General features: G+C 47.8%; 1 long non-coding RNA gene across 1 annotated transcript in view; it reads right to left on the bottom strand.

Moving 5' to 3' along the window:
* The window catches only part of LOC122174045 (uncharacterized), a 40688-nt gene extending 17406 nt beyond the window's left edge, over window positions 1-23282 (bottom strand). The window contains exon 1 of the long non-coding RNA XR_006175334.2: window positions 23087-23282. This is a non-coding gene — a long non-coding RNA (uncharacterized LOC122174045). The remainder of the gene's footprint in view (window positions 1-23086) is intronic.
* Between the last annotated feature and the right edge of the window lie 233 nt (window positions 23283-23515).

Below are 23515 nucleotides of genomic sequence, written 5' to 3'. Positions count from 1 at the left end.
GTTCACAACACTTTCTGAAAGCCAGGACCCTTTAAGGGGGTCTCAGGTTGGGTATCCAAAAATTGAGGCACTCAAAATCAGAGCAGTTTAGAAAAAGTCTTGATCTAATCCTCTACCCTCCTTAAACTTTTGGGACAAATGCTGTTCTCGCTTACACTGGCATCAATCCTGTGTGATGCCACTGTTTTTTCTCAGATAATAGAGCTTATTTTACCACGGTATACAAGTCTACTATCATATGCTTGCAGGATAGGAAAGTGCTCCTTTCAATTTGCATTTATTAATCCCATGATGATTAGCCCTGCTTGCATTTTTTCATCTGTTCAGTCTCATAATGAAGAAACAGACGCTCTCTTCTTTGCTTATCTTACATATATCATATTTATGGTGGTTTGAGATCACAAGGTAGGGAATAATTTGTACAAATGGCATCTCAACTTCATTTTGCTTTCCCTCTCAAGCTTTGGTCACAAAAGCACAGAGAGGAAAAAAGTCTTTCCTTTCCCTAGGCTCACTGCAACTTCAGCCACCAGTCAAACACCAGTCATGTATTTCAGAATTGAAATGCACAAAAAGGAATAAAAAATGCAATTCCCACCCCACATCTACCCCAGGAGGGTTCTATTTCAAAGACAATTCTTCTGCGGCAGGAAGAAATGACATAAAAACAAAGGCAGCCATTGGTTTTCAAACAGCCAGCTCTTGTTTGTGTTGTAACTAGGTCCCAGTGTGATTGTGGAGACAGATGTCAAGAGAGAAGCAGGTATTCGATACAGGGAGGGCTGAAGAGTGCCAGGGTAGCACCTACAGGCCTCAATTGAGCCCATTGTGCTTGGTGCTGTGCTGTGCAGCGCACACACACACACACACACACACACACACACACACCTAATTTATAATCGAAATAGACAAAGGTGAAGGAGTGACAAAATGACCTGCCCAAAGTCACACAGAAGATAATCATCAGCACTAAGAAGACAACCAAGATATCCTGACTCCCAGTCCAATGCCTTATCTACTATACTATACAGCCACTTATATGTATAGCCACTAGGGTAACCAGATATCCCGATTTTATAGGGATAGTCCCAATATTTGGGAATTTCTCTTATATAGGCACCTATTGCCCCCCACTCCCGTCCCGATTTTTCGGGCTTTATATCTGGTAACCCTAATAGCCACAGAACAGGTAAAGCAATGGCAAAGTAAGCTTGCTCCACAAGCATTGTGTCCATGCATCTCACTCATTTCCCCCTTGCAGGAACCCACTTCTAGGGACGAGTTGGAAATTCATTCATTCTCCTTGATCAATTAAATCCTTGTAACCTCTCTATCAACAAAACCAACAAGGGGACCAATTAATGAATGCCGGGTACTGTTTCTGTTCCCTGACTGGATGATTTATCTAACTAATCAACAATAACTCAGTGATTCTGAAAAAGATTTAGGGAGCACAATGGACAGACAACTTAGCATGAGTGCCCAGTGCAATGCTGTGGCTAAAAGGACTAATGCAATCCTTGGATTTATAAACTGCGGGAGTGGTAAGTAGAAGCCGGGAGGTGATTTTGCCTGTGGGTACAGCATTGGTGACACTGGAATACTGCATCCAGTTCTGGCATCCACATTTTAAAAAAGATGTTGAAAAATTGGAGATGGCGCAGAGAAGAGCCGCAAAATAGATTCAAGGGCTGGAGAAAATGCCGTACAGTGAGAGACTTATAGAGCTCAAAGAATGAGGAGTACTTGTGGAACCTTAGAGATTAACAAATTTATTTGAGCATAAGCTTTCATGGGCTAAAACCCACTTCATCTGATGCATGCAGTGGAAAAATACAGTAGGAAGATTATATTACACACACACAGGACATGAAAAAATGGGTGTTGCCATACCGACTATAACGAGACTAATCAATTAAGGTGGGCTATTATCAGCAGGAGAAAAAAAAACTTTTGTAGTAATAATTAGGATGGCCCATTTCCAACAGTTGACAAGAAGGTGTGAGTAACAGTAGGGGATCAAAAATTAGCATGGGGAAATAGGTTTTACTTTGTGTAATGACCCATCCATTTCCCCATGCTAATTTTTTCCCCTACTGTTACTCACACTTTCTTGTCAACTGTTGGAAATAGGCCATCCTAATTATCATTAGGAAAGTTTTTTTCTCCTGCTGATAATAGCCCAACTTAATTGATTACTCTCCTTATAGTTGGTATGGCAACACCCATTTTTTCGCGTGTGTGTGTATATATATATATATATATATATATTATATATATATATATACACACACACACACGCGAAAAAATATATATATATCTACTGCATTTTTCACTGCATGCATCCGATGAAGTGGGTTTTAGCCCACAAAAGCTTATGCCCAAATAAATGTTAGTCTCTAAGGTGCACACGTACTCCTCGTTCTTTTTGCTGATACAGACTAACATGGCTACCACTCTGAAACCTGTTACAGAGCTCAGTTTCACTTATCAAAAAGATCGAGAAGTGACCTGATTACCTTGTATAAGTACCTTCACAAGGCATAAATACTGGGTATTAAAGGCCTTTTTAATCTGGTGGCAAAAGGCAGAACAAGAACCAACGGCTGGAAGTTAAAGCCAAATTCAAACTAGAAATAAGGCACATATTTTTAACACTGAGGGCAATTGACCATTGAAACAAAGTATAAAGCAAGTGGAGGATTCTCCATCTCTTGATGTCTTCAGATCAAGACTGTATGCCTGTCTGGAAGACGTGATTTCTTCAAACACAAATTATTGGGCTCATTACAGGGATAAATTCTCTGGCCTGTGTTATACAGGAGGTCAGACTAGATGATCTAATAGTCCCTTTTTTTTTTTTAAATAATAAAATCCTCCTTGGAATTTTGTTGTCTATGTAGGAAAATCCACAAAGAGGGCAAAAATGGATGACATCCATCAGATCCTCCAGCATGAATTGTGAATATTGCAGTTGAATATTCAACAGAAAATGTGTACATTGTTGACTATTTACATAAGTCAGCCAATCAGGGAACAGAAACCATACCATGTGACTTTATGAAACTGATGATTACAACCGGAGTAGCAAATATTATGATCAAGGGATTGCTCAACTCTCATGGGTGATGTTTGGTTTGTCTGACTTCCTTCTGACACCCCTCAGGTGTGAATTAAGGATAAATAAGTAGACATTTGCTCTTTCAGCCCCAGAAATGTTGCTATGCTGGCGCTTTATAAATAGCTCTGTTTTATTGAGGGACTTGTTTTCATCTTGATGTGCTCAATTAAGCCTTCCACTCAGCTCCCTGGTCATGCTGACTGTTTTTCTACATCCACTGGCCTAATTTACAGAAGGACAGAGAGTCCAACAGCATGCGGTCTCACAAGAAGAGAGATGTATGAACTGGACAAGGAGTAGAAAGCACTGCAAGCCAAATGCTCGGATAAGTGCTAAACCACAGCTCACAGAGCAATTACAGAGCATCACAGATTAATAATGTTCATTTGGATCTCGCTTGTCTATTACTTTGAGTGAGTCACATGACTTTATGTGCCCCCATGTAAGCAATTTTCCTGCTGTTGCTTCACAGCTTACGCTGCTTCAGAGAGAATAGATTTAAAATTTTTATTAAAGTTAATGTTTAAAATTAAATATACACAAGTTAAGAGGGAAGGTACTGTACATCTGGGGTCAGGCTTGGGTTATGAGGGATTACAGGGATTGCAAGGGTGAATAGGGAAAATAGGGAGGGGTTGTGGGGCTTGGATCCGCGCTGGGGCCAGAGCTGGAGCTGCTGGGGCTGGTGGTGCTTGGCCGCCAGCCGGCGCCGCTCAGCCGGGGCCGGTGCTGGGGCCGGTGCCGGATGGGCCGGTGCCCCGGGACACGATCCGAGCTGGAGTCGGCGGGGCCGGAGCCGCTCGGCTGGGGCTGGTGCCCATGCCCCGGGGCCCGAGCCGAGCTGCAGCCGCTGGGGCGGGCCGGAGCTGCTTGGCCAGGGCCAGCGCGCTCGGCCGGAACCAGGGCCGGTGCCCCGGGGGCCAAGCCGAGCTGGAGCCGCTGGTGCCGGGGCAGGTGCGCTCCGCCGGAACCGGGGCCGGTGCCCCAGGGCCCGAGCTGAGCCGGGCCGGAGCCGCTCGGCCGGGGCCAGTGCCCTGGGGCCTGTGCCGAGCTGGAACCGCTGGGGCCAGGCCGGGGCTGGCGTGCTCGGCTGGAACTGGGGCTGGCGCCCCAGGGCCTGAGCCGAGCCGGGCCCGAGCTGCTCGGCCAGGGGGCCGGACTGGGCCACGCCTCCTTGCGCCCCCCCTGCCCCAGCTTACCTGCTGCCTGCCTCCCTGTTTCAGGCTTCCCACGAACATTTGATTCGAGGGAAGCAGGGGAGGGGGAAGAGCAGGGGGCGGAGCGTTCAGGGGAGGGGGAGGGGTTGTGGCGGGGACTTTGGGAAAGGGGCGGAGTTGGGTGGGGCTGGGGCCAGGAAGGGGTGGAGTTGGGGTGGGGGCGGGGCCCCTTGGAGTGTCCTCTTTTTGTTATTTTAAAAAAATGGTAACCTTATTTGTTCCTGCGCCCTCAATAAGGCTTCTTTAAAATACAGCCAGATTTCCTGGACTCCTTTCCCCCTCATATTAGCCACCCAGGGGATCCTGCCCATCAGTTCCCTAAGGGAGTCAAAGTCTGCTTTTCTGAAGTCCAGGGTCTGTATTTTGCTACACTCCTTTCTTCCATTTGTCAGGATCCTGAACTCAACCATCTCATGGTCACTGCTGCCTAGGTTGCCACCCACTTCTACTTCCCCTACCAATTCTTCCCTGTTTGTAAGCAGTAGGTCAAGAGGAGCACGGCCCCTAGTCGGTTCCTCCAGCACTTGTACCAGGAAGTTGTCCCCAACACTCTCCAAAAACTTCCTGGATTGTCTGCGCATTGCTCTCACAGCAGAGGTCAGGGTGATTGAAGCCCCTCATTAGAACCAGGGCCTGTGAACTGGAAACTTTAGTTAGTTGTCCGAAGAAAGCCTTGTCTACCTCATTCTTCTGATCTGGTGGTCTATAGCACACACCCACCACGACATCACCCTTGTTGCTCTCGCCTCTAAACTTAACCCAAAGACTCTCAACAGGCTTTTCTCCAGTTTCAAACTGGAGCTCTGAGCAATCATATGGCTCTCTTACGTACAATGCAACTCCTCCACCTTTCCTCCCATACCTGTCCTTCCTGAACAGTTTATACCCATCCATGACAGTGCTCCAGTCATGTAAACTGCCCACCAAGTTTCTGTTATTCCAATCACATCATAGATACATATCAAGAGGAAGTGTCAAATTCTTTTCTTATTTACCTTGCTTCAGGGGAGATATTGCTGAACAATATCACTCTAAGAGAGGTGGATCAGGCTCAAAGTCTGAGCTGGGGCCAGATTTTCCCCAAATCTGGGGGTTTCAGATCTGGACCCATCTCAAGTCTTTGTGACATCACTAGTTGGAGGAGGAGGAGGATGTCCCAGACAGCATTTTGCTGTCACTCTCCAGCATTGGATGAGCACCAGGTGAATTTTTAACCAAAAAACCAAGATCCAGTTTTCATGCAACTGTCCTTGGAAAGGCAGGGGAGAAATATGCAGAAAATATGATTAGATACGCAGAATGGCTTCTGAACACAGCCATTCTCAAGGTTACGCAGGAGGCCTCAGCAGCTCTTTAAATGAGCAGCTTTCGAGCATGCCCAGAAGGAAAGAACATTAGGAAGCCAACCTATTCAGGGAAGGAAGCTGGGAAGGGGTGACCTCTTCTGCCTGAAAATTCAGGCTCAGGTTACAAGACCTTAACTCTTTCAGTGCTGGACAAAACTGCTTTTTGCCATGGGATGGACAAAGGCGTGAAAGATGGAGGTCCCAGCTTTGAGAAGGCCTGGAAGGCAAATGTTCTCCTCATGCTCCTGCATGCCATATGCCATCTGGCCCTGAAGGAGGAACAGGACTCTTAATGGAGTCATAGTTTTTACACACTGGGGGACTGTGTCCTCCTTAGGCTTTACCTAAGCCAGGAGTAGACGCAGATCAGGAGATCTGGTAGGAGATACACAGACTGCCTTGCCTCCAGCACAGCATTACACAGCCATGCCTCACTAGGCACTCACAGACTCCCTGTCCCACACCAATGCAAACTACCCCCTTCTTGGGTCAGTTCAACCTGCCTGTGCACTCTGAGGCTGCCATGCATTGGGAGCTCAGACTGGTAGGTCTTGCCCTGTGGTCTCAGCTGACCTGTTGGCTCCAGGCTGGGCTCTGTAACAATCCCCTTTTGCAAGCACCAGTGCAGCAGCTAGCTCTGCTCCAAGCAGCTCCTCCTTCAGACTCTGTCTCTCCCCAGCTCAGGGCTGCTGCTGCTTCTTTCTTCTCTCTCTCAGACTTGTTCCCCACCCCACCCCCAGGTCAGTTCATTGCCTCAAACCTTCTCAGGTGGTCTGCAGTTAATTCGGTGTCCTTGTTTTGGAGTCACACGCCTCCCCTCCAGCCCCATGGTCAATCAGGTTTGTGAAGAGCAGCAGGGAGGGGTGGGGGAAGGAAGGGGATCTCTATCTAGTCCCACACATGCCAAAGCAACTTAACTTTCTTCTTTGACACGGTTATTGGCCTAGTGGATTGGGAAAGTGTGAACGGAATAGATCTTGATTTTGGTAATGCTTTTGGCACTCTCTCACATGACATTCTCATAAGCAAATCAGGGAAATGTGGCCTAGACGTAACAACTATAAGGTGGGTGCACAACTGGTCGAGAGACCCTGCTCAAAGCGTAATTATCAGGGGTTCGCTGTTGAACTGGAAGAGTATCTAAAGGAGTCCCTCAGGTCAGTCCTGGGTCTGGTACTGTTCAATATTTTAATTATTGACTTGGGTAATGAAGTGGAGGGTATGCTTATAAAATCTGCGGCTGACACCAAGCTGGGAGAGGTTGCAAGCACTTTGGAGGACAGGATTAGAATTCAAAAGGACCGTGACAATTTGGAGAATGGGTCTGAAATCAACAAGATGAAATTCAATAAGGACAAGTGCACAATACTTCACTTAGGAAGAAAAAAAATCAAATGCCCACTAGAAAATGGAGAATAACTGGCTGGGCAGTAGAACTGCAGCTAAGGAATCTGGGCCTTATAGTGGATCACAACTGAACAAGAGTCAATGTGATGCAGCTGCAAAAAAGGCAAATATTCTGGGGTGTATTAACAGGAGTGTCATATGTAAGACACGGGAGGGAATTACCCTGCTCTCCTCGGCACTGGTGAGGCCTCAGCTGGAGTACGGTGTCCAGTTCTGGGTGCCACACTTCAGGGAATATGTGGACAAACTGGAGAGAGCAACAAAAATGATCAAAGGTTAAAAAAATCTGACCTATGAGGAAAGGTCAAAAATACTGGGCATGCTTAATCTCGAGAAAAGAAGACTTAGGTTGGGGGCAGGAGGAACTTGGTAACAGGTGTAGGGAAAGCAAGTTTTGGTCCAGAGATTCTGACACCACATGGCCAGTGTCTCTGTATTCCTCCCACACATGCTTGCAGAGGGGAACCTGGGTTCTGATCTCACTCTCACCAGCTCTATGCCCACAGGACTCTGCTGACCTCAGTGAAGTTACTTCTGATTTCCAGCAGGCTCAGTCCCAGGCTGGTCTACACTATGAGTTTAGTTCGAATTTAGCAGCGTTAAATTAACCCTGCACCCGTCCACACAACAAAGCCATTTACTTTGACATAAAGGACTAATACAATCGATTTCTCTACTCCTCCCCGACGAGGGGAGTAGCGCTGAAATCGACATTGCCATTTTGAATTAGGGTTAGTGTTGCTGCAATTCGATGGTATTGACCTCCGGGAGCTATCCCACAGTGCACCATTGTGACCGCTCTGGACAGCAATCTGAATTCGGAGGCATTGGCCAGGTAGACAGGAAAACCCCCGCGAACTTTTGAATTTCATTTCCTGTTTGCCCAGCGTGGAGAGCACAGGTGACCACGCAGAGCTCATCAGCACAGGTAATCATGCAGTCTGAAAATTGAAAAAGAGCACCAGCATGAACCATACAGGAGGTACTGGATCTGATCGCTATATGGGGAGAGGATTCCATGCTAGCAGAACTACGTTCCAAAAGACGAAATGCCAAAACATTTGAAAAAATCTCTAAGGGCATGATGGAGAGAGACCACAATAGGGACTCACTACAGTGCCGCGTGAAAGTTAAGGAGCTCAGACAAGCCTACCAGAAAACCAAAGAAGCAAACGGAAGGTCCGGGTCAGAACCGCAGACATGCTGCTTCTATGCTGAGCTGCATGCAATTCTAGGGGGGGCCACCCCTACTACCCCACCCCGACCGTCGATTCCGAGGAGGGTGTAATCGCAGAATCCTCAGGCATGGCTGAGGACGGGGAAGATGATGATGAGGAGGAGGACGACGAGCTTGCGGAGAGCACACAGCACTCCGTTCTCCCCAACAGCCAGGATCTTTTTCTCAGCCTGACTGAAGTACCCTCTCAAGGCATTATCCCAGACCATGAAGCCATGGATGGGACCTCCGGTGAGTGTACCTTTGTAAATATAAAACATGGTTTAAAAGCAAGCTTTTTAAAATTATTAATTTGCCCTGGGGACTTGGGATGCATTCGCGGCCAATACAGCTACTGGAAAAGTCTGTTAACGTGTCTGGGGATGGAGCGGAAATCCTCCAGGGACATCTCCATGAAGCTCTCTTGGAGGTACACCAAAAGCCTTTCCAGAAGGTTTCTGGGCAGTGCAGCCTTATTCCGTATTCCATGGTAGGACACTTGACCACGCCATGCTAGTAGCAAGTAATCTGGTATCGTTGCATGACAAAGCCTGGCAGCATATGGTCCCGGTGTTTGCTGGCATTCAAGCAACATCCGTTCTTTATCTCGCTGTGTTATCCTCAGGAGAGTGATATATTCATGGTAACCTGGTTGAAATACGGGAAATTAATTAAGGGGACAGAGGTGGCCGTTCCTACTGGGCTGTTTGCCTGTGGCTGAAAAGAAATCCTTCCATGCAGTTTGCCAAGCCGGGGGGGGGGGGAGGGGGAAGGGGATCATTGGCACTGAGCTTTTCACATTTGGCTAGCAGGGATCTTCCCTGATACCAGCTACGTGGTGGGAAGAGGGGTAAAGCGATCATCCCAGGGAATTGGATGGGGGACAGGGGGTTTCTGCTGCCGCACGTTAACAGGAAAACCGCAGCACTCAATGGGCTTTGCTTGGTATGTGGGAAAGGAGGGCGCTGCTTTTAGGAAGGTTGCAGAAGCCAAAAGACAATGGCTTACCATGACCGCATGCAAGCCGAATTCTGTTGCCCGGACCTGCGTCTGCTCTCTAACACCAAAGCTGCAGGCACTCAATACAAGATGCAAAATGCGACCTTGTACCAAAATCACATGTGCTGTGTAATGTGAATAGTGTTGTTCACCATGAAAGAGTATAAGCATTGTTCTGTAAAATGTATCTTTTAAAACACTTCTCTCCCTTTTTTCCCTCCCTCCCGCAGCTGCAAATTTTTCAAGCCTCCCTCCTCCATCCCGAAGGCTATCTCAGACAAGGCAGTGAAAAAAAACAGATAGTGAGATAACATGTTCTTGGAAATCATGCCATCAACCCGCGATGAAAGAGCTCATCTGAATGAGTGGAAGGACACGGTATCAAAGTACAGGAAAGATGTCAGTGAATGTGAGGACAGGAGGGACCAATGTGAGGACATGAGGGACGCTTGAGATGAGAGGTGGCGGGATGCAACGCTGCTGTGTGAGCAAACGGACATGCTCCGGCGTCTGGTGGAGCTTCAGGAACGACAGCAGGATCACAGAGTGCTGCTGCAGCCCCTGTATAACCACCCTCCCCCCTCACCATGTTCCATAGCCTTCTCACCCCAGACATGTAAGAATGCGGGGGGGGGGGGGGGGAGGGGGAAGGCTCCATGCACCCTCCCACTCCACCCCAGTGGACAGCCCAAGCAAAAGGCTGTCATTATTTTGAACTTTTTTAGTGGCCTTTTCCTTCCCTCCTATCCTCCTCCCAAACCCCACCCAGGCTACCTTGTCAGTTCTCTCCCTCTTTTTATAATCAATTAATAAAGAATAAATGATTTTTAAAAAAGATAGTGACTTATTTCCTTTGAAAGCAAGCTGTGATCGAAGGGGGAGGGTAGGTTGCTTACAGAGACTGAGTCAATCAAGGGGGCGGGTTTTCATCAAGGAGAAAAACAGAACTTTCACACTGTAGCCTGGCCAGTCATGAAACTGGTTTTCAAAGCTTCTCTGATGCGCAGCGCTTCCTGGTGTGCTCTTCTAATTGCCCTGGTGTCTGGCTGCGCATAATCAGCGGCCAGACGATCTGCCTCAGCCTCCCACCCCACCATAAAGGTCTCCCCCTTACTCTCAGAGATTGTGGAGCACACAGGAAGCAGCAATAACAATGGGAATATTGTTTTGGCTGAGGTCTGAGCAAGTCAGTAACGTGTGCCAGCGACCCTTTAAATGTCCAAATGCACATTCTACCACCATTCTGCACTTGATCAGCCTGTAGCTGAACAGCTCCTGACTACTGTCCAGGGTGCCTGTGTATGGCTTCATGAGCCATGGCATTAAGGGGTAGGCTGGGTCCCCAAGGATAACTATAGGCATTTCAACATCCCCAACAGTTATTTTCTGGTCTGGGAAGTAAATCCCTTGCTGCAGCCGTTTAAACAGAGTAGTGTTCCTGAAGACGCGAGCGTCATGAATCCTTCCTGGCCATCGCACGTTGATGTTGGTGAAATGTCCCTTGTGATCCACCAGTGCTTGCAGCACCATTGAAAAGTACCCCTTGCGGTTTATGTACTGGCTGCCCTGGTGCTCTGGTGCCAAGATAGGGATATGGGTTCCATCTATCGCCCCACCACAGTTAGGGAATCCCATTGCAGCAAAGCCATCCACTATGACCTGCACATTTGTCAGAGTCACTACCTTCGGTAGCAGTAGCTCAGTGATTGCTTTGGCTACTTGCATCACAGCAGCCCCCACAGTAGATTTGCCCACTCCAAATTGATTCCCGACTGACCAGTAGCTGTCTGGCGTTGCAAGCTTCCACAGGGCTATCGCCACTCACTTTTCAACTGTGAGGACTGCTCTCATCTTGGCATTCTGGTGCTTCAGGGCAGGGGAAAGCAAGTTACAAAGTTCCATGAAAATGCCCTTACGCATGCAAAAGTTTCACAGCCACTGGGAATCGTCCCACACCTGCAACACTATGCGGTCCCACCAGTCTGTGCTTGTTTCCCGGGCCCAGAATGGGTGTTCCACGGCTAGAACCTGCCCCATTAACAACATCATCTCCAAAGCGCCAGGGCCCGTGGTTTGAGAGAATTCTGTGTCCATGTCCTCATCACTCTCGTCGCTGCGCTGCCGTAACCGCCTCTTCTTCACCTGGTTTTTCAGGTCCTGGTTCAGCATAAATGGCACGATAATGCGCGAGATGTTTACAATGTTCATGACTGCTGTCTTGAGCTGAGCGGGCTCCATGCTTGCCGTGGTATGGCATCTGCACAGTTCACCCAGGAAAAAAGGCGCGAAACAGTTGTCTGCCATTGCTTTCATGGAGGGAGGGGGGAGGATGTACCCAGAACCACCCGCAACAATGTTTTTTGCCCCATCAGGCATTGGGATCTCAACCCAGAATTCCAATGGGCTGGGGAGACTGCGGGAACTATGGGATAGCTACTCACAGTGCAACGCTCCGGAAGTCGACGCTAGCCTCGGTACATGGAGGCACACCGCCAAATTAATGTGCTTAGTGTGGCCGCATGCACTCGACTTTATACAATCAGTTGCCCAAAATCGAATTCTGTAAATCTGGAGTAATCCTGTAGTGTAGACATACCCTCAGGGTCTTTACCTGCTGATGCTGCTATAGCAAGGAGCCTGCCACCCTGTCTGGTCCATCCTCTCACCATTGAGCTGGGAGCAGGGGCCATGATCCTATTCAATACCTGGGGGCAGGACCAGATCCTGAAAGCACTGAGCACCTCAGGCCTTCTTTCACCCACCTGAGACGCAGGAAATGCTTACGAGCTTTAGCAGCCGTGCAAGCCCCTCATGAGTAGGTGGATACTCATTGACTGGATCTGGCAGTGAATCTCTGAGAATGCTCTGGCAGAAGGGGCAGAGATAGAAGGGGTATACGTGAAGGGCCAGATCGTGGCACTGCCCCAATGTCAGGGGGAGGGTGGGTTCAGCACTGGGGAAGCCTGGAAGGTAACTGGGTGGCCCACCTAGAACTCCTCCAGGTGATAATGGGAAGTAGGAACTCCACTACCCTCCCTGTGCATGACCTCTATGGGCAGGGGGGTTGCCGTAAAATCTTGATTGGGTGACCCAATTAACCCTGAGTATTATAGGATGGAGTCATGCTCCACCTCTCTTACTTCCCCATTAGTCGGTTTGAAATTTCTCCCCACCCAGACTCTGTTGTGATGCAGTTAGATAAAGCAGTAGGTCCCCGGCCTGCACTCTGAGTCATAGGCAGCTGCATTGAACTACATCACAACAGACTGGGAGGTAACTCCCACTGGCTATCCAGGCAGTAAGGGAGAGGTGGAGCCTGGTTCTGTCCCATAGTACTCTGGATAACCCAGTTAACCCTATCATGACCACTTTACTACATTGCTGAACTCTCCCTCCACCCCTCCCATCGGCACTGCCCCAGTGTAGCGCCTGACCATGTGTGGCATTTACACAGAGGTGCCCAGGGTGCACAAGGCTCCCTGCACCCTACTTGCACACCCACCCATGGCCAGAGATAGTCTGCACTGAAATCTATCAGCTACATCTGTGAGGAGATGGAGAGATCTACCCCCACAAAAGCTTATAACCATCCCACCACGAGCACCGCTGCCACTCTCCGGCCAACGAAAGGCAATGGCAGGCTCAGATTATCCAGGAGGGATAATTGCAGAGTCGGCACCCAACTCCTGCAGAAGGCTGCCACGGCCTTGCTCCTGTGCAACAGGAGTGCAGCATGTGCCAGGATCAGTGTGGCTTCATGCTCACTTTGGCACCTGGCGGAGCCATTTGCTCACATGCAGCTAGGGGAGAATCAGGGCCAGGATATCTGTAAGGTGTCTTCACTGCAGTTAGCCCACGCTGTGACTTCCACCCACACAGAGAAAACTCTAACCAGGCTTTGAGGGTGCTTGAAGTTTGCATTAGCGGGCGTGGCTGAGGGTATAGGCTTGAGAGCTCATATTTTGCTTCACCCTGGGCTGGCAACTTGCCTACTTTGCAGTGAGAGCTTCGGCCATCCTGTTCCCAATTTCCACCTGGGCTATGTTTTCTTGATTAATTCTTCCCATCTTCCACACTGGAAGTCACCTGGCTCAGCATTTTAACCCCCCCATTTGCCTGCTCCATTCCACAGCATGTGAACAGAGATCAGGGCTGGTGCAAGGATGTTTCGCACCCTAGGCGAAATTTCCACCTTGTGCCCTCCCCGAGCCCTGCGGCAGTTCCCCGCCTTGAGGCACCCCGCGGCAGCTCCTCATCCCCCCACACTCTGAGGCACCTCCCCTGCGGCAGCTCCCCACCCCCCTCTCAGCCTTGAGGCGCCTCCCCTGGGGCAGCTCTCCCGCCGCCGCCCGGGGAGCCGTGCGGCAGCTCCCCACCCCAGCTCACCTCTGCTCCGCCTCCTCCCCGAGCCCTGCAGCAGCTCCCCACCCCCCTCTGCCCTGAGGCACCCCCCCTGCGGAAGCTCCCCACACACCCCTGACCTGGGGAGCCGTGTGGCAGCTCCCCACCCCAGCTCACCTCTGCTCCACCCCCTCCCCGAGCCCTGTGGCAGCTCCCCCCTCCCCGTCCTGAGGCACCTCCCCCACGGCAGCTCCCCACCCCCCCTCCACCCTGAGGTGCCTCCCCCGTGGCAGCTCTCCCCCCCCACCCCGTCTGGGGAGCCGTGCGGCAGCTCCCCACCCCAGCTCACCTCTGTTCCGCCCCCTCCTTGAGCCCTGTGGCAGCTCCTCAACCCAGCTTCCCTCTGCTCCGCCTCCTCCCTGAGCACGCCGTTGCTGCTCCACTTCTCCCGCCTCCCAGGCTTGTGTCGCCAACCAGCTGTTTGGCGCCGCAAGCCTGGGAGGGAGAGAAGCAGAGCGGGGCGGCGTGCTCAGGGGAGTAGGCGGAGCAGAGGTGAGCTGGGACAGGGAGTTCCCTGGGTGCCGCCGCCCCCCCCCTTACTTGCTGCAGGCGGCCCTCCCCACACCCTGCTGCACCAGCTCCCTCCGCCTAAATGCAGACGATGACTGGGGCGGCCGAAGATCCAGTCGCAGCCGAAGAAAATGCCGCCCCCCAAATGCTAGTGCACTAGGTGACCGCCTAGGTCACCTAGTAGGTTGCACCGGCCCTGACAGAGATACACCCCAAGAAATCTACCTGCCAGTGTGCTGGCAGCTGGCCAGAAGCTGACACCACTTTTCTTGTATGATGATATCTCTGAGCAGCTGGCAGCAGAAAGGATTGAACAGATGGGATTTCGGTGCAAGGAGAAAATCATATCTATGGGATATCCTGCTAGGAATCCATAGCATACTGGCCAGTACACCATCATTGTAGATGCACCCACCTGGATCTGGTACTAATGAGGATGCTCCACCCATGCTAGGCTAGCCCAGGTTAACTCTGCAGTGAAGACATACCCTAAGGGGTCAAGTATTTGGGGTTGGAAACTGCAAAAGATGGATACACACACAGCTACAGCTTTCCCATGGCCTACTTTGCACATTGGGATCACAGCACAGTTTCTTCAGCACCCCACTTGTAGTTTGCACCAGTTTAACTAAACCGGCGAACATTTGCGCATAGACAAGCTCTTAAGATTTGTCTACAATAGGAAATGTAGTGGCAGCTTTTTAGTACTGGTGCAGCTGCCCAGTGCAAATGTTAGTGTGGACAGGGCCCAGAAGGTCCAAGCAGGTTTTCATGACATGGTGCTAGAAATGCCTGAGCCCTGTTTGCAGCAGGGATAAAACAAACCAGACACTAATTGTGCAAGTGTAATAAAATAATAATAATACCTAGCTCTTATATAGCACTTTCCCTCTGTAGTTCAACGTGCTTTACAAAGGAGGCCAGTCACTTTAGTCCCATTTTACAGATGAGGAAACTGAGGCACAGAGAGGGCCATGACTTGCCCAAGGTCACTAGTAGAGCTGTAAATAGAACCCCAGCTCTCTAGAGTCCCAGTCTAGTGCTCTATCCACTAGGCAACACTCCCTGGCAGAATTAAGACGAGAATGCAGGCGTGCTGACAATATCATCAAATCTTTTGAGTGTGTCCTGATTTGGGACAAAAAGTAGTATCAAAATAATAGAATTTGAAATGGGACAGAAATTCCATTTTTCAATCAGGTCTACTCTGGTGAGCATTTTCGTCATCGGTAAGGAGCCCCAGGCCTTTGATTTCAGGAAATACTTGTCTTTTGCTCTCAGCTTTCCTGCAGTGCAAATGGTTTTTCATTCCATTTGGCTACCTTTCATTTTTCTGGGTTGGGGGTGGTGGTGGTGAGGTTTCAGCTCAAGGAGTCACCATCAAGATATAAATCAATGGACAGATTCTACTCTCACTAACATTGGGGTAAATCTGGAGTAACTCTACGGAAGTCAATGGAGTTACACCAGATTTGCACCAACGTGGTTGATAGCAGAATTGGTCCCATATATGAATAAAAATTCCTGGACTGTGTTTCTGATAGCCCTTTTGATTACTACATCTGAACAGATTGTCCAACTCTAAATTCCTTCTCACCATTGATTCTGTTTACGCACGTTTTGCAAGTCATTCAGTTTAGACAGTGAAATTAGAATGGCCAGTTTCACTTTCTAGCACTAGCACAATGTTGCAGTTTGCATTTCCAACCCTGGAGGGGAATCTTGAAGTAAAATCATCAGCATAGAAGAATTTCTCATTAACATTTTCAAAAGGGCTTCATGAAAATATTCCTGGGGCTGTTACTTTTGTAAAATTTTGATTTAAACTACCGGATAGTGTTCTTTTAAGGCATGTGGATTTCAATAAGATTTCAGGGCTTTTCTAATCCATCACCATCAAACTCATCAGAATTCTTTCCCACAAGCTGTTAACCGACACAAAGCAAGACATATCAACTTCTGTTGAGCTGATTACACTGCTCTACAGCCAAAATGCTTCTGAAATAAATGTAGTCAAACTTTACTAATTCTGGGTCACTGAGAACGAAAATGATGCTTAAAATTGTTGATTGGCTCTAGTTTTCAAGATATGCTATTGGGTCAGTATATACGACCCTTGACTTGGGAATGGCGGAGGATGAGTGAGTTATAAAGGGAAGGGATCTCAATTTAAACCAGAAATGACTAAAATACATCTTTGACTGGATCTATGAATAAATCTATGACTGGGTTTGGACAGTACTTGCTTTTTAGGCAAAACAATGAATGATGCAATCTGAAGCTGGTATTGTTGGCCAAATAGGGCCCGTTTCCCCCCGGAGCTTACTTAATTACACCAAGGAGGCACGGAGAGACAAGAAGACGGGTACCAGGTCCTTTATTTGTCAGTCAGCTGAGAGGGTGCTCCTCGACTTATGCCAGAAGAGACACACCTTACAAGCACAACTGAGCTTCTTTTATACAGAGAGACAAACAACTTAACATTCATTCTTTTGCGTCATTATGCTGACCGATAGATAACAGGTTACACAGAATACATATTATTTTGGGGAAGGGGATACAAGAGACATCTGTTGCGGATACATTTGTCATTTTGAAGGGAGAACAAGGTACATCCCTTGACCCTTTGCACTAAATACCTTGGGGATATATGGGAAAGCAGCTGCAAACTAACTATCTCTCTGTTCCCTCCTTATCTCTATTATTTCTGCTAGTGTGAGTGAAACTGCAACCATCTACTAGAAACGCTGACCAATACATTTCTGCTTTAGCCTGCTTCAGAGCATATAAGCAGTTAGCATAGAAGTAGGTGAGAGTTCCCAAGATGGAGTCACTGTGGTTCACAGACCCAGAGCAAAAGAGCTTCATCGGCACTTTTGGCCTTCCACTCTCCCGAGTTACCTGGTAGCTATGCCTAGTGGATCCCAACAGTATTGCGTCATACATGATATGAATTGCATCATGTTATTCCTAGAAGTCATGGATGATGCAATCATAATGAAGCTTACATCACTCTGCTGGACAAATTGCCCTATATCAGCTCTAGAAATCATACAGTGTCATGCTCTCTTATTTGTCAGTGTTTGATTTTGCAAAGGGACACATTTCTGTTTAGCCAAAGTGAGCAGAGATGCCTCGTACTTGTGTGAACAGTGCAAATAACTTCTGCTACGTTTGTGGTGAAATGACTTTTGCATCACAAAAGCGCAGTATAACCACTATAGTTAAGAAAGCCTAATCACCTTTATTTTGGCTGCAAAATTGGAGATCAGGACAAGAGGTGGGCCCCACACATATGCTGTAACACTTGTGCAACAAATCTTTGCCAGTGGTTGAACAGGAAAAGGAAATCTATGCCTTTTGCAGTGCCAATGATTTGGAGACAGCCAACAGATCATACCAGCAATTGTTACTTCTTCATGGTGCTTCCAGTTGGGAAAGGTGTGTCAAAGAAGAAAAAGTGGACTGTGCATTATCCAAACATTCCATCAGCTATACGCCCAGTACCCCACGGAGAAGGACTGCCGGTTCCTGATGCAACCAGAATCATTCTCACTTGAGTCAGACGAGGAAGAGGATGAAAATTCTGGTCCCGAACCATCAATGTCACAGGACCCACATTTTCTCCCATCCTCCTCCTCTGAACCACACCTCATAACACAAGGTGAACTGAATTACCATGTCAGGGATTTGGAACTACTCAAGGGTAAGGCAGAGCTGTTGGGCTCCAGACTACAGCAGTGGAATCTCCTGGCAGGTGATGTTAGGGTTTCCATGTTCCGTGACCGTCAAAAGGATCTTGTCCCATTCTTCTTCATGGAAGGTGATCTTGTAGCCTGCAACAACATCGATGGTGTGATGGCATCCCTCAACATCGTTCAGGATCCAGATGAGTGGATACTGTTCATTGATTCATCGAAGACGAGTTTTAAAGCTGTTTTACTGCATAATGGCAATGTTTTGCCATCAATTCCAGTTGGTCATGCAGTCCATATGAAGGAAACCTATGACAACATGAAACAACTTTTGAGGTGCATAAACTATGACCAACATCAGTGGTAGCTTTGTGGCGATTTGAAGGTTGTTGCTCTCTTGCTTGGTCTGCAGACTGGATACACAAAGTACTGCTGTTTTCTCTGCGAATGGGATAGTCGTGCAAGAGATTCCCACTATATCAAGAAAGATTGGCCACTTTGACAGTCATCGGAGCCTGGGAGGAAAAGTGTTCAGCATCCACCACTTGTTGAATCAAGGAAGATTTTGTTACCACCCTTACACATGAAGCTGGGTCTGATAAAGAACTTTGTCAAGGCCATTGACAAAACACAAGCAGCTTTCAAGTACCTCCGTGGAAAATTTCCAAGGTTAAGTGAAGCTAAGATAAAGGAAGGTGTCTTTGTTGGTCCTCAGATTCGTGAACTTCTTTGAGATGATGCATTTGACCATGCACTGCGTGGCAAGGAAAAGACGGCATGGAAAGCCTTCCAGTTAGTGGCAATAAATTTTCTCGGAAACAACAAGGCAGACAACTACAGGTTGTTGGTGGAAAACCTCCTCAAGACATACAAAAGCCTTGGTTGCAACATGTCACTAAAGAGACATTTTTTGCACTCTCATCTAGATTTTTTTCCACTGAACTGCAGAGCAGTGAGCGACAAGCACGGTGAGCGATTTCACCAGGACATTGCAACAATGGAGAAACGCTATCAGGGCAAAAGGAGCCCGTCAATGCTTGCAGACTATTGCTGGACAGTGACAAGAGATGCTCCATTTAATGAATACAAGAGACAAGCCAAGAAGCGCCGAGTAGACACTGAATAGGACTAAACTATGTACATAATAGTTTGCCTTTTGTTTCATAATAAATTTTATTTATATAACCCTTTTGCTGATTTTTAAAGTGTTACATAAACAGGACAGGTGAAATATCATGTAAAGCAACCATAAACACATGAAAAGACCTAGGTTTACAATTTATGATTAAAACTCTACTATCTACACAATATACATAGACATAAAATGTAAAAACTTAAATATCTTAGAAACAGTAGCCAATCAGTTGTTTTAATTGTCATATTTGAATTCAGCACATCAAAATACATAATAAATAGCACATTTTATCTCTGAAGCAGACGACTTCTCAAAAATTGTAGACCAGTGTTATCAAGATGTATTGACCTAGAAAGTAAATATTGATCAAGGTGATCCCAAGGTCAATATTTACCTTGTAGAATGATAAATGTCATTATTCAATTAAACAAGAAGTCGATATATGTATTGGGCCAGTCAGTCACCTACTGTAGGTTAGAATTCCATCTAACGGGACAAAGTTCCAGCAGGTTGTCCCAGACAAGTCTATTCTTAAAGGCCAGATGAAGCCGGGGGGACATAAGAGGCAAATAGTAGTTTTCACCGAACTTCGAGGCAGCTAGTAAGGTGCAACGATTTCCAACTGTATTCATTCCTCCAGACTTCAGTATTATCAACCTCTGAGATGTTAAACAATGTACATTTACTGGCTTGCCATAAGATTCTTTTCAGCCACTCATGAGGCAGAGTTTTTTTCTTGCACACAACATGGAGTGCTATATAAGACTTGCGATCTTGTAAGTGAATTAGGATGCAGGAAAGGGGACAGTCCTCTTAAATAATGAAATCTGTCTCTGATAATGCAGGATTGTTTCTGATGGACTACATAGATACCCGAAAATGAATATCTTTCTGTCTACCCAGGCACCTATACCATGCTCATCACTGGGTTCTGAGTCCATAAGCCACCTCCTGGAGACAGTGAACTGAAGACAGGTGAACTTGTACTTGGATTGACTAGCAGGCTTCAGTCAAATCCTTCAGCTGCCTGTGATAGCCCCAGACTTACCAAAGCTATCCCCAGCCACCCTGATAATGGTCATTCCAACTACTAAAGAATGCTTCTCCCATCAAATCAATCACACGTCTGCACATCCCAAACCCTCTTCCTTCTGCCAGCATTTTTGAAACCCTCTTTACAGCAAGATTTTTCAAATACCAGGGAAGAAAACACTTGAAGAATAAAAACCAAGAAGCAACTGACTGGACTAAAACCCAGACTCTGTTAACAGACACAGGATAAACTATTCACACACATCACACTCCAGTTACAGATGGAAAATCTTTCATCGGGAAATTTGTCCAAGGACCTCCAGAAACTAGTGCAATGTGGTCTATTACATAGGGCCCAGTAGCAGGAGACTTGGGGTTCTCTTCTGGGCTACATCACTAACCTGCTGCATGAGCTTGGGTGAGTTATCTCCTTTCTCCCTTTGACTGTCTTGTCTACTTTGACTGTTAGCATTTGGGGGCAAGGACTGTCTCTTGCTATGTGCTGTGTGCTTAGGGCTTCCAAGGAAACTGTAATAAGTAAGTGATCAAATACCCTCTATAAGGGCTTTTTCTAAACTAGTTTTAAATAGCCCAAGTGATGAGCTGAGTAGGGGGCGTTAGTCAAATCCTTCATTCCCCAGCTGGTTGTGATTGCTTTGGCAAGCCTGGGCGATCCTCAGTCTCCTTATTTCTCTTAAACTAAGCCAAGCCACGGATGACACTGAGCTTCAGGCAAGAGACCAAACAGGTCTGGTCCCAAATGAAACTGATCATAATGTTGCATGGCTCTCTCTGAAAGCTATGCTCGGCATTAACGGGCAGGGAACTGAAAGAAGTTCCCGTTCAGGTGACAGCACCAGAATGCATGGTGTCATGATGCTGACACTTGGGTTACAATGTCATCACCCCAGGCCACTAGCCTGGAAAAGTCCATACTCAGGGAGCCCATCCTTGGAGAAAGCCCATTCCTGGAGAACAGGTAGTAGGAGAGGCACCTACAGCTTTCCAAGATCAGTTGAGTTACACTGATTATTTTCAACCTCTGTTTTCAGGGCTGGTTCACGGTAAGTTTAGAATCACTCCAAGGTATGTAGAACTCCCCATGAATTCTCATGCGGGAATACGGAGAGGGGAAAAGGCTATAACACAATCCTAATCTCTGAAATAAGAGAAGCAGATTTGACTGGCATTCTGAGCACAAGAGTGGGAACCAGGAGCTCCTGAATTCTATTGCTGGCTGTGACATAGACTCATGTGGACTTGGGCATGTCAGTTCAACTCCGTGCCTCAGTTTCCCCATCTGTAAACCAGAGACAGTGAACTAGATTCACCCAGCTGCTGAAGTGTGGCAGGCATGTAAATTGCATCCGCTGTGCTAATGGGGGGACAGCTGTGCTCAAAGCAATCTCACCCCTTGATTTCCCACTCCGCAGCTTTAGTTCAGGGTCTGCCTTCCTGTCCAGGAGTCCCAGAAGCCCAGGAGATGCATATCCACTCCAGATGGGCTTCCCACCGCAGGAGGCCTTCTACCCTGAGTTATGTGGGAGGCTGTTGCAAGCCAGGGCATATATCCTAATAATACGTGCCTCCGAGGAGTGCTGTGCAGTGAGGTAATGCCTGTGCAACCCACGGAAGTGTTTAGAGTGTGCTCTTCATCTAAGTGCTGTCGGGAAAATGATGTGCGCACAGAGGGAAATTATCACTGTGGCACATGGCAGTCCCTGAAACAAGCTGGGAATTCTTCATTCGTTATGGAGGCTCCCAGCAGGTCCCAAAGAGATCTTGTCCCTTATTACACAAGTACCACTGCACCCCTTTGTTGGATTCCAGCACAGCTCAGAGAGCAGAGCAAACCCAGTCCACTGGCCCCGCCCCCCACCACAGCCCTGCAGTCTCTGAACTGCCCCTCCAACTCTGATCATGCCTGGAAAGATCAAGTTAACATTTCCTCTGTGGGGCAGGGAGGGAAGGGGAGGGAAACACGTTGTACAGCAGCAACCGCCCCAGTGTGCTCGCTGCTAAAATGTCAGCTGGCAATAAAAGCTTTCCCCATAAATACTGTTTATTAACAGGGGAGACATTTAGTGCCTCGTACACGCTGTGCTTCTCCAGGCAGATCGTTAAAATATTAAAGGGATGACACCATCAAGGTTGATGGCCCCGTCAGTCAAAAGGGAATATTTGCTTTCACAACATCCCACGGATCCATAAAACAAGCCCCACAACAGCCTCGGACTTGCCACTTTGCTCCTGGGGGAGCTCACAAAAAAAACCAAGCACAGAATCAGGGCCAGAGACCCTGCTGCCGCTGGCCCCCTCTTCCTCCCCAGCAGGGCTCTGCCTTTCTGATCCACTTTTATAGGGAGGAAAGTCTGTCATCTCTTTCCAAGCTGCTCAGAGAATAAGATTCTTGTGCAGTAAATTTTAATAGGTGGCCATTTGCAAGTGTAATAAACCCTCCCCTTTGGAAGGGGGAGCTGCAGGATTGAATTCAGAGACCCCTTCGCTCCAAGGCACACGATACTATCACAGCCTCATAAAGGCCTCATACCACAAACTATAAGCAGGCAGTGGAACTGTCATCTGCAGTTCAACCTCAGAGCGGGACAAACTGTCAGACATCTGGTTGACCTCAGGGATACAAATGCTGAATCCCATAGGACCTTCATTTGGTGGGACTGGGCAGAGTTAAGGCCTTGTCCCTGGCTTTAGGCCTCTAAGCACGGACACCAGTTGCAGATCTTGTGTCTGAAATCCATTTGGGCAGTGGGGATCAGGACCAGTGCAACTCTGAAACTAATGTCATCTCCCCCACACCTCCCCAGCAGCTGGTGTGTTCCCCAGAAGCCCACCTAAAAGCATGAGCCTTCTGGTTTACAGTTCACCTTTCATAGAGCACACAACAGTGAAAGCCAACAGATACACTTTGCACAGGATTCTAAAACACCACTTCTCTTTACTTAACAGCACAAGAGATACGCAGATCTAGACAAAATAATAAACTCACCTGTTCGCTTTCCCCTGCCTCAGATTCCTCACTGCTCTGGAGAGTTCTTTGGACTTAGGCAGAGTCCTCTGGGATATGCAGAATCCTTCTTCTGCGGGTAGCATCTCTTCCAGAACACAGAGCCTCTGGCCAAAAGCTCCACTTCCATGGCTGTGGGAGATCTCTTTTCTAACCTCCAGCCCCCTTTGTCATGTGACCACCTGATCAGCCTCACCAGGTGATCAGACTCCTAGAGGGTGATTTCATTGTCAGTTAACCTCTCCCCTGACAAACAAGTTTTTTTGGGTAGGAGTCAGACTATTATCTAGAGTGCTTCTATTTGACTAGAGGACACCCCAGATTTAACAATCCTCCATTACCCCTTGATTGGAATTCCAGCCCAACATGGAGGTAAAAAAACCAGAGAAGACAAACAAGCTGCAAAAATAG

Source organism: Chrysemys picta, chromosome 9 (assembly GCF_011386835.1).
Source record: "Chrysemys picta bellii isolate R12L10 chromosome 9, ASM1138683v2, whole genome shotgun sequence".
Taxonomy (NCBI): domain Eukaryota; kingdom Metazoa; phylum Chordata; order Testudines; family Emydidae; genus Chrysemys; species Chrysemys picta.
Note: the sequence above shows the minus strand (reverse complement) of the source record. Positions and strands in the feature narration are given on the sequence as shown.